This window comes from Mustela lutreola, chromosome 2 (genome assembly GCF_030435805.1).
Source record: "Mustela lutreola isolate mMusLut2 chromosome 2, mMusLut2.pri, whole genome shotgun sequence".
Lineage (NCBI taxonomy): Eukaryota > Metazoa > Chordata > Mammalia > Carnivora > Mustelidae > Mustela > Mustela lutreola.
In genome coordinates, this window is record NC_081291.1 from 91,928,903 (window position 1) to 91,941,493 (window position 12,591).

Genomic DNA, 12,591 nt, shown 5'->3' on the forward strand with positions numbered 1-12,591 from the left:
CACCAGGGTTGCTTAACCCATTAAGCCTCTGACTCTTGACTTTGGCTCAGGTCATGATCTCAGGGTCCTACGATCAATCCCTTTATTGGGTTCCGTGCTCAGCTAGGAGTCTGCTTCCCCTTCCTCCCACCCTCTACATCTGAGCCTCCCACTACCCCCCTTGTACTCTGTCTCTCAAATAAATACATAAATTTATTAAAAGAAGAGGAGTCAGATACTTTTTATTTTAATTTAATTTATTTATTTGACAGAGATCACAAATAGGCAGAGAGGCAGGCAGAGAGAGAGAGAGAGAGGAGGAAGCAGGCTCCCTGCTGAGCAGAAAGCCCAATGTGGGGCTCGATCCCAGGACCCTGAAATCATGACCTGAGCCGAAGACAGAGGTTTAACCCACTGAGCCACCCAGGTGCCCCAGGAGTCAGATACTTAACCAACTGAGCCACCCAGGTACCCCATAAAAGAATATTTTAGAAATCAGTTATTGGTTTCTTTCCTAAACTATGAAAAAAAATCTCTACAACACAAAGGTTGAGGAAGATGTTAAAGTGAGGGTAGAAATGTAAAATAATCTGGCTTACATAAAGAAATAATGCATAAAAATCTGAAATATGGTAGAGTATTTTTATAGCAGTGACAATCAAAGGTTGAAAGCTCTGTCATGTTGTTGAAAACAAAAATGGAATGCTTTCAGAATACACCAGGGGAAAACTGAGGGAAGAAACTGATCAAGAAGGTGATAGATGGGAAAGAGATAGTAGATATTTTGTTTCAATAAACTGAATGAGAAAAACAAGGATGTGGCATTGGCTGGTGGTGGGGGGGTGGGGGGGTGGGCAGAAACATCCAGAGCTAAATAAAACCTTTAATTCAAAATTTGAAAAGACTCTGTTTAGTTCTTGGTAAAGTTAACAAAATACTCAGTATGTAGGAATATCCTGGCAAAGTTTTAATATTAAAAGAGCAAGAAGAAAATTTTGTAAAAAAGAAAACAAAACAACACATTGTAAGTACCAGGTTGAAAAGGGGCATTAAGTGTAAAAACAGAAACATCAAGCAGGCTTCAGATTACTCCCCCATAATGTTTAATCACAGAAGACAATGGGTTGTGTCTGTGTTTATTTATTTTTTTCTTTTGGTTCCTCTCTTAAAGCTTTGTTTTAAGGCAGGCTCCATTTCATGGAAAGACAAGATGGTCGCAGCAGCCCTGGCAACCTAAAAATGAAAGAAAAAATAAACCAAAAAAATTAGTAATACAATGGTAGCCCAAATCTAAACAAGTTAATTATTATAGTAAATATTAATATATAATCACTCCAATTATAAGACAGATATAAACAGAGTGGATAAAAAGCAAGACACTATATTCTTCCTGAAGAGGCACACTGAATACAAAGACACATAAAGATTAGAAGTTAAAAAAAAAGTAAAAAAAAAAAAAAAAAAAAGACATGCCACGCAAACTGGATACACAAGAAGAATGAAATCGTTATTTTAAATATTACACAGACTTCAAGAAAAGAATGTTACCAGAAACAAAGGGGTGTTTCATAATGATAAAAGGAATAGTTCATCAGAAAGACACACAACAATTATAAGAATGTATGTATTTAACAACAGAATCTCAAAATACATGTAGCAAACATTGATAGAATAAAAGGAAGAAATAGATAATTCCACAGTTATAGTATCTTATATATAATACTCCTCTTCCAGGAACTGATAGAACAACTGGACAAAAAAAAAAACATTCAGGAGAGCCACAGAATATCTGAGCAACACTGTAGACCTTGATGTAACTGATGCTTATAGAACACTACATCCAACAACTGTAGACTGTGCAGTCTTTACCAGTGCACATGCTGTATTCATGACAATAGATTACATGCTGGGCCACAAAACAAGTCTCAATAAATTTAATAGGACTTAAATTATACAGAGTGTATTCTCTGACCACAAGAGAATTGAACTGAAATTAATAATAAAAAGAGATCCGGAAAAACCATGAATACCTAGAAATGCAAAGCACATTTTTGTCTTTCTTTCTTTCTTTCTTTCTTTCTTTCTTTCTTTCTTTCTTTCTTTCTTAACATGCAATGCTTCATGAATTTGCATGTCATTTTTGTGCATGGGCCAAGTGAATCTTCTCTGTGTTGTTCTAATTTTAGTATATGTGCTGCCTAAGTGAGCACATGAAATAGCATATTTCTAAATGATTCATGGGCTGAAGACAAAATCACAAAGGAAATTAGAAAACATTTTGAACTGAATGACAATGAATACAACATGCCAAAGCTTATAAGAGGCAGAGAAGACAGTCTTTAAAAGGACTCTATAGATTTATGCATTTGTATTAGGAAAGAAGAAAGATTTAAAATCAAGGACTAAGGTCCTGCATTAAGAAACTAGGAAGAGAAGAACAGAGTAAGAATAAAGCAAGTAGAAGGAAGGAAGTTATAAAGAGAAGAGAATAAGTCATTCAAACAGAACAGACAATAGAGAAAAGTAACAAATCTAAAAGCTGGTCCTTTAAAGAGATCCACTGAGTTGACAAAATTTTAATGAGATTGATGAAAAAAAGGGAGAGAACACAAGTCCCTAATAACTGGGATGAGGAGGGATTATCAGTTACAGAGCCTTCAAAAATTAAAAGGATAACAAGAAAATACTATGAGCATCTTTTTTTTGGCCAACATGTTAAAAAACTTAGACAAAATCGACAGATTTCTCAGAAAATACAACTTATCAAAAATGAGAAAAGAAAAAAAATCTGAATAGCCCTATTACATGTATTAAAGATCAAATTTATTATTAAAAACTATCTCAATGAGATAAATCTAGGTCCCAGTGGTTTCAATGGTGAGGTCTATGAAAAATCTCATGAAGAAAAATCCTACCTTATACAAATTTTTTCAGAAAATGGAAGTGATCACTGCACAACTTATCCTAAGATGCTAGGATTGCCTTTATATCAAAACATTCAAAAAAATTCCAAGAAAGGAAAACTACAGATCAGTACTTCTCATAATTATAGATATAAAAATCATGAACAAAATATTTGCTAATGGGCAATGGGGGTCAAAGAGTACAAACTTCCAGGAATAAAATAAGTCAGTCATGGGGACATAATCTACAGTACGGTGAATGTAGTTAATAATACTGTCTCGCATATTTGGAAGTTGCTATGAGAGAAGATCTTAAAAGTTCTTATCACAAGAAAAATAATTTTTTACAGCTGTATATGTGCTTATTGTGGCTTATTGTGTTGATCATTTTGTAATATATATAAACACTGAATCATTATATGATATATCTGAAACCAATATAATCTCCTCTGTCAATTACACTTTAGTAAAAAATAAATAGCAAATAGAATCCAAAAAGAGGGAAGATACATCATGACTGATTAGAGTTTATCCTAGGAATATAAGGTTGATTTAACATTTGCGATGAATCAATATAAATCACTATATTAGCAGAACACACTAAAAAATCATCTGATCATTTTAACAGATCATGAAGAAGCATTTGACAAAATTCAGCATCGCTTTTATTTTAAAAGGTTCTATTTTTTTATTTATTTGACAGGAGGGTGAGAGAACACAAGCAATGGGTACAGCAGAGGGAGAGGGAGAAGCAGACTCCCCACAGAGCAGGGAGCCCGAAGTGGGGGTTGATGTGGGGTCCAAGGTGGGGACTGGAACCAGGACTCTGGGATCACGACCTGAGATGAAGACAGACAACTTAACCAAGTGAGCCATCCAGGCACCCCATAATTCAGCATCCTTTAGTGATATAAACTTTCAGTGAACTAGAAATAGTAGGGAATTCCCCCAGATTGATAAAAGGCACCTGCAAGAAACCTTTAGTTGATATGCTTAATAAAGGACTGACTTATTTCCTGCTAGGTTGGGAATAAGACAGGAATGTGTGCTTTTACACACTTGCTGCCCTACAAAGAGCTTGGCTTTCTGAACTCAGAAGAATTGCATTTGTGGAGTGCCTGGGTGGCTCAGTGGGTTAAGCCTCTGCCTTCGGCTCAGGTCATGATCCCAGGATCCTATGATTGAGGCCCGCATCAGGCTCTCTGCTCATATGGGAGCCTGCTTCTCCCTCTCCCTTTGCCTGCCTCTCCTCCTTGGTGTGCTGCCTCTCTCTCAATCTCTCTGTCAAATATATAAATAAAATCTTAAAAAAAAACCCAGAAATTAAAAAAAAAGAACTGCATTTGTAATTATACCTTGCATTTCAGATTACATAAACCTGAGCAGTTTAAACTCTCCGAGGCTGTTTCTGTATCTATGAAGTAAGTATGATAATGCTTGCTTTGGGAGTTCAGTTAAGTGCCTAGAACAATGCCTAACAGCAAAGAGACTAATAAATTTAGGTATTACATTAGTACCCACCCAATAGTCTATAACCTCTCTGATTGCAGAAACCATATCTCTTTTATTTATTTCCATCTCTTCAGTGCTTAGCTCAGCACCTAGCACAAAGTGGATATTATCTAAAAATCTGTTAACTAAATTATTGGCATTAAAACACTGATAAATGGGACCTTAGAGATTCTTTATTTTTCTAAATGAAATTCCAAGATGGGACCATGCCTACTGAAAAATAGCTTTCTGCGGTTTCTTTGATGAAATTTGTGTTGAGTCATTCATCTCCACTTGATACTTGGTTGCCCTGGGAGAGTCCTGTTAATCCTGTATGCTTTGACTACAAGCTCTGAGACGAAACAGATGTTTTGGCGTCGAATGCAGAGCCCGCTCTTCCGAGTCTGTTTCGCAAGTGAGCAGTCCTTCAGTTTAGCTAAATTGATTTCTCCACCCTTCCTTGAACATTTTTGTGTTGTATCATTTTAGCCCTTGCTCAGGTCATGTTCTCTACCTGAAATGCCCCCTTTCCTCTTCTCTCCAATCAGCATCCTACCCCACCTTCCAGGCCTCTTCCTTAGGAGACATTCTCCCATCTGACTTTTTTCTTGTCAGAAATGTTATTTCCGTACCCTGAACTTTGGAGGAAATATAATCAAGAACAACAACAACAACAAAATCTCCTGCCAATACAGAAATTCCTCTCTACTAAACATAGGGAAAAAAAGAAAACAGTTTGGTTATTGAACCAGACCCTAAGGGGCATGACAGGCCATCTGCTATCCAGCTACAAAGACAGAAAGACATCTCACCCTTCTATGCAGCCAGGTAGGTGTTAGGTGTGTATTCTGTGCACGTGTGTTCTGAAGATAAAGGACCAGTTCTCAAGAAAGAAGCCTTGACAGTGCCGTTTGTCACACATAGTTCATCCTGAATTCATCTGGTAATTGGGTGGCTTTCTGTGTTTGCTAACTGTTTTGATCCAAAGGAAAAATAACTTTTCATATCTTTACCACGAGAGGTAGTTTTGCAACCTGGAGTCAGGTGCCCTGTCAAAGTTAGGATCCTACCCTACCACGGAAACTGGGAGGCAGGGGTGATAGCTTCTTCAATTACAGGTTATTTTATTATTTTTTAAGATTTTATTTATTTGTCAGACACAGAGAGAGAGCACAAGCACAGGAAGTGGTAGGCAGAAGGAGAAGCAGGATCCCTGCTGAGCAGGGAGCCTGATGCAGGACTTGATCCCAAGACCCTGGATCATGACCTGAGCTGAAGGCAGATGCTGAATGACTAAGCCACCCAGGTATCCCCTTCAATTGCATTTTAAAGGGATGGCTCCCAGATCCTCAAAAACAAAACAAAACAAAACAAAACAAAAAAAACAAAAAAAATTTCTGGGTTGTAAAACTGTCAAGTGGCTTATTTAGCTTTTTAAAAGATTTACATATGTCTCAAAGAGGCAGAAAAAGAATTTCGAAATACAAATTTTCGAAAGCAAATACTCTAAGAAAAGGGAAGTGGGAAATCTCTTCTTTTTTTTTTTTTTATATACTAGAGAGACTTAAAACAATTCTTTTGAATTTGCATTTGCCCTTATAAACTCATATAGCCTTTTTGGTTAATGCTATTAATATGCTATTCCATTGTTGGAGATATTATATACTCCTCATCTCTTTTTCCTGCTGGATTGTGGTAGGAAAAGTGTCCTATTCATTTGCACCGTGGCACTGATATGTTCCGAGTCCATTACTGGAGGTTAATCAAAACTGATTGGATAATCAGTATACCTGTGTGGTATAATATCCAGAGTTTGGTTATATTTCAAAACCACTTTACTTTCAGTTATGGACCATCTAGTCTGCTATTATGGTGTTAAGTTTGATAAATGCACTTTGGAGGATAGAATTATAAATCAGTTTCTAGGGCAAGTTCTATGTATTGCTAAGTTCTGCTTAAAATTTCATAATGGCTCTAAATGTCACAGTCAGAACTTTGGTATAGAAGGGAAGGCACTGAAATTAAGATTCAGGGAGCTGACATACATGAAAGAAGCTATGCACGATTTAGTCCAGTTAGATCTTTAGCGACCAGGATTCTCCAAGGGAGTTATTTTCTTATTTCTTAAGGTGGTCGTTCTCCAAGTGATGTCCCAGGTGAGGAGCGCAGTGACGCCTGGGAGCTTGTTGGAATTGCATGTTTTCTTCAGGTTCTACTCTCTACCAGCTGGATCAGAAACTATGAGGGTGGGCTGCAGCAATCTGTTTTAACAAGCCCTTGGGGGGTGGTTGATGATGTTCGGAGCCTCTAACCTAACACATCTTTGTAGGCCATGAATTAACTTCTTTCCTTTGCATCTAGAATTGTACTAATTATGTACTATTCTTGGGAGACTTTGGGAAATAACCACTCTAAATATTTTTGTCTTCTGTGGTTCAGGTGGAGAAATACTGGATAATATTTTAGTTCTTTTGTGTTCATGTCCATACTACAGTAAATGCTAATAATACACAGGACAAATGGGTGACATGTCTGAGACCTGAAGTCCTGCACATTCATTTGTGGGGCTGTTGTCTTTCTATTCACCCCATCTCTGGCTTTGATCATCAACGAATGGGCATACCCAATCTCTTCTGGCTCTCATCCTTCACGTTGTTTTGGTCCTCTGTGGTTTGGCTTCAACTTACTCTCTTGGGAACTGCCTCCTCGAGGAGCCCAGGTAGGAGCAACACATATGTTTAATGGAAACTTCCTGTTTTCCTGGTGCTGGTACTAGAGGAATCAGTATTTAAAAATAGGACCTATGGCTGCAAAGTTGGAAGGATGCCACGTGTACTGAATTTAGCTGAGCCCAGCAAAACCCAAGAACTTCAACAGTGAATAAGATTGTGAGAGAAAAAGGATAAAGTCTTCCACTCTTTTAGGGCTTATTATTGAACAACTGTGCTAGGTTGTGGTTTATACTTCAGAGAGAAAAGCCCAATAAAATGGCGGAGGCATTGAGGTTTGGTGGGGAGCACTGAGGAGTGGAACATCCTGCCAGAGAAAGGCCAGGGAGAACTCCCTGGAGAGATGGTAACAGAAGTGACTTAGGATAACGTGTCTAATGAGAATTTTTTTTTATCAGTTTGCTCTGTGGTATGTGATTAGGGCCCGTACTGATTAAGGACAGTATAACAACTGTACACACAACAGTCTTCAACAAAATCTGCATTGCCCACTAGTGCTTTTAATATGAGTGAGTTCTCTGTAGGGAATGCAACCAGTGTTGAGGTTGGGGTGGTCCAGCATCATAAAGAGCAAAAACAGAGACTCCATATGGGGACATCTGACCTCTGGATTCCACTAGTCAGAAAACTTTGTGAGTGTTAACTTAGAATTATTTCTACAAAGGTGATGACTCATGACTGTTTTCTAGCTTTCTTAAGGCCAAGCTGGAGACAGTGGTTTAATTAAAACATGATTCGGAGATGGAGTGGATTAAAGAAGAATTTCCCAACAGTGGTTGGGAAACTGCTGAATATTGGTATGATTTCAAAACAAGGTATTCAAGAATCAAATGCATGTAAAAAAAGTTCTCTTATCTCTTTCTTAAGATTAAGGATCCTTTTCAAGATTCATTTGCATCTGACCAAGACAATAGAATGGCCTGGACTACTTAAACTTGTGATCTGACCTCTTTGACGACTCCTTGGCTTGCCAGGACACAGCTAGATTAGCTCACACCCCATTAGCTAGGGGTATTATGAGGCAGTCTCTGGCTACTGTTCCCACAAAGGCTGAGCACCTCTCAATCTCTCCCTGCCCACCGTGGAGAGCTGTCTCCCCTCAATTTCTCACATTTTCACAGAAAGCTGTTCCACTGGCTCCCAGCTGTCTTGATCTCGCATGTTCACATCTGCTACTCAGCATTGATTTCCAAGGATGTGAAAACTTGTACTAAAGATGATGATTTTGTCTGGTCTAAGAAGACAGAAACATCTTCTAATTAAAGCACCCATTTTTCTCAGCTATTAGGATTGTGATAAGAAGAACAACTATTTTTCTTATCCCACCCATTTCATTAAAAGCTGTCATCCACCCTGGAGCTCAAGCCAGAGACTTACACACCAGCGCTAACACTTTTCTTCCCTTCATATCTCATGTCAGATCTATCGCTAAACCAAAGCAATTTTATTTCAAATTACAGCTGGATTCTGGCCACTGCCTCCATTTACACGTCCACACTAGCCTAGCCCGAGTCACCATCCCTCTGATCTAGACCACTGTAATAGTCTCCAGTGAACTATCTGTGCATCCATTCGCTCCATTCAGTTATCCCAAAGCAGGGACAGGGTTCTACTTAAAATGTAAATGGACCCATGTCACTTTGCCGCCTAAAACCTTTCAGAGATTTCTCAAAAAAAATTTTTTTTTAAATAAAATGCAAACTCCACAACATGCCTACATAATGTTTCACCCTGCTTATTCCTCCAAGTGTATTTTGGGCTGTTTTTCCTCAGTGATTTTGTTTATTAAATTCCTTACCTAGTTCCATTGTATTGGAATGAATGGTATTTACAGACTTACTGAGGCTTAGCTTATATCTTTAGCCTATGGAATTTATCTGACAGCTCATACTTAACTGTACACCAATGGCATTTCTAAGGTTCCTCACTAAAGTATTTAACCTTAGGTGAAGTTAAATAATGCACCATGACTTTAGCTACTGCAGACATATGTCTTTCCCAATTAAACTTGAAACTGTTCTCTACCTCTTCCAAAGTATTGACTATCTTTAGTTGTGTGAAGAGTCATACACATATATCTTTCACTTATTTCTTTTGGGATCTACAACAGTATATAATGTATCACACAGGCAAAGTGTATGTCATATGCAAACACATCATATAAACTTATTTCTGCCTTGATCACCTTGGAAGAGTGTTAGACATTGAAAAAATTTTTGATCTTCAGGATGCCTGGGTGGCTTAGTGCGTCAAATGTCTGATTCTTGATTTCAGCTCAGGTCATGATCTCAGGGTTGTGTGATGGAGCCCCATGTTGGTTTAATGCTCAGCATAGAGCTTGTTTGAGATTCTCTCTCCCTCTCTTTCTGCCCCTGCCCACTAATTCTCTCTCGTTGTCAAAAACAAAACAAAACAAAACAAAAGTCTCACTCTTCTTCAATCTTAATCTTAAAATTTTCTGAGTGATTGCTCAATGTTTTGGGTTCTTTTTTTTTAAGGGAAAGCAGCCAAGAAAAGCTGCAAATCATAGCTAAGCCAAAAAGTTTCATGTGTTTCCTTTTAACCCTTAGAGACCCCAGCAGATGTACAGTCAGCATGGGACTTGTGTCAAGGAAATGGTAAAAAGGACACATCCAATTAGTCATATCAATCACCTATCACATTGGTGGTTTCCACTTTTCTTAGTCTTAGATGACAGACTCAAATTGGATAATTAGAAGAGTTTAATAAAAGGACTGTTCATAGAGATAAAGGTTGGGTTGAGGAATAGCAAGTAGGAATAGTTTGGTACCTGGGAACAACTGAACAATGTATATATTTCTGTGAGATTTGGGTCTACTCATTATAGCAGTTAGCCTATTCTAATATGTAAGTAATCTTTTAAAATTTATAATTCATTTCAAATATGTTTGAAATATATATTACCTATATATTTCTTTTTTTTTTTAAAGAGTTTATTTATTTATTTGACAGAGAGAGATCACAAGTAGACGGAGAGGCAGGCAGAGAGAGAGAGAGGAAAGCAGGCTCCCTGCTGAGCAGAGAGCCCAATGCGAAACTCGATCCGAGGACCCTGAGATCATGACCTGAGCAGAAGGCAGTGGCTTTAACCCACTGAGCCACCCAGGCGCCCACCTATATATATTTCTAAATTAATTATTAAGTAGAGAGTAAATGTACATGGACCAAAAATCAAAAGGGATAAAAGATTTACAGTGGTAAGTCTGTCTCTATTGCTCATAGGTAATCATGCTTATTAGTGAATTTGTGAATCTTCCATAGAGGTATATAAACAAGAAAATAAAAGTACTTTTTAAAAACATAAATCTGGGGGCACCTGGGTGGCTCAGTGGGTTAAGCTGCTGCCTTCGGCTCAGGTCATGATCTCAGGGTCCTGGGATCGAGTCCCGCGTCGGGCTCTCTGCTCAGCAGGGAGCCTGCTTCCTTCTCTCTCTCTCTGCCTGCCTCTCAGTGTACTTGTAATTTCTCTCTGTCAAATAAATAAATAAAATCTTTAAAAAAAAAACACACAAAAAAACCATAAATCTGTAACATTGTATGTATTACTCAATATCCCTTTTTGTTCTAAGAATTTTACATTTAGGGGCACCTGGATGGCTTAGTCAGTTGAGCCTCCGACTCTCGGTTTAGCCTCAGGTCATCATCTCAAGGTCATGAGATTGAGCCCCTGATCAGGCTCTGTGCTGGGGGCGGGTGGGGTCTGCTTGAAAATTCTCTCCTTCTTCCCCTTGCACATTCTTCACACCTATGCACATTCTATCTCTCTCTCTCAAAGAAATAAACCTTTTAAAAAAAGAATTTCACATTGGTTAACTCATTGAATCCTCTGTAAGATATATACTCTTATAACCCCTAATTTACAGATGAGAAAGCTGAGGAACAGGGAAGATATATGACTTTTTTGAGATCACACAGTTGTAAGTACTGGGAGTAGGATTCGAACCTACGCTATCTGATTCTAGAGTGCATCTTCTTAACTACTAAATTGTATGCATTTAGAGATAACCAGAAGTAACATAATGAATGTATTTTATTCTGCATATTTTATAAAGATAGTATTGTATTCTTATGGTATAGCAACGCATTTTTTAATAAATTGCATTTATTCCTTTCTACTAGGTAAGATATTATATACTCTGTTTTTTTAAAGTCTTTACTTTAAAAAATATAACATGAATACGTAACATAATAAAGTCTGCAATTAGTATTTCTATTCTTATTCAAAATTCAGAAAGAATATGCATTTGCTTTGGCTGGGTATCACAAGGAACCAGCATGGTAGCACTTTAACTTTTAGGTCTGGTGATTGCTGAGGCAGAGGTAGTATAAACCTAAATCCCAGACCCACATGGGAGCAAGCCTACAGTGATCATTTCTCAGCAAGTCTGCTATTGTTATTTTTATAATTTTTTCCATGCAGAAAAGAAGCAGAAAGAGCTCCTTCCCATATTGGCTCCCTTTGTAAGTACCAGACTTTCTTCAAGGGCCCTGTAAGTGACTCCTAACAGGCCTCAGTCTATAGGCTGCTCTCCTGCTCCCCATCAGCTAGCCATGTCCTCCAAATTCTAGGTTCCTGAAATTGGCTTTTTTTTACTCAGAAGCGCCAACTTTTGTCCACCTTTGCTTACTTCTGTAATTTTAACTTATTCTTTATTTTTTTCCTGGCCTTTAGGGGCCTTTTGTACTTCTGTATGAGCTCAGGAATGCATTTTAAAAATATCTGAGTTATAATTTACCTAGTGGCTCACTGTTTCATGACCACGGAAGAGGGGCTTTTCAGAATGCCTTGTCTGCCATACAGCCCAAGGCAGAACTCATGGAGTGATCTTTTCAAAATGTAAGCTTTGTGAATTTACTTAGGATATTTTAGTGGAGTCTCAATAATCTTAGAATAAAGACTAAAATATATCTTGGACATGGACTATAAAGACCTCCTTAATGTAGTTATAATTTTGCATTTATTTGAGTTATCATCTTATTAATGTCGGGCAGTCAGTCTCCAAGATGTGCTATGATCCCCACCTCTGTGTATTTATGCCCTGTGTAGTTCTTTCCTATATTTACTGAGGCTGGCCTATGGAACCTAGTATACTGTGGAAATTACTGAGTGTGATTTCTCAGGTGAAAGCATGGAAGACATTTTCATTTCTGCCTTGCTTTCTTGGATCACTCATTCTTGGGAAAGCCAGCTGCCATATCATGAGGTTGGTTAGGCAACCATCTGCCAATAGCTACATGAGTGAGTCATTTTGGAACATATCTTCCAACTCCAGATAAGCCTTCATCTGCCAACATTTTGACTCTTGAGAAACCTTAGTCAGAACCACACGGTGAGACAGTGTCCAAATTCCTGACTCACAGAAATTGTCTGAGATAATAAATAATCACTGTAGTTTTAAGCCACTGGCATGGAAGTAATTTATCATGTGGCAAGAGATAATGATAGATAATTAACACAATGTCCACCT

At 38.0% G+C, this 12,591-nt stretch overlaps 1 non-coding gene across 1 annotated transcript; it reads right to left on the reverse strand.

Annotated features, from left to right (window-relative positions):
• Nucleotides 1–2,082: 2,082 nt before the first annotated feature.
• On the reverse strand, nt 2,083–2,189 carry LOC131826203 (U6 spliceosomal RNA). The gene has a single exon (XR_009351468.1). It is a non-coding gene; the product is annotated as a U6 spliceosomal RNA (small nuclear RNA).
• Nucleotides 2,190–12,591: the final 10,402 nt, after the last annotated feature.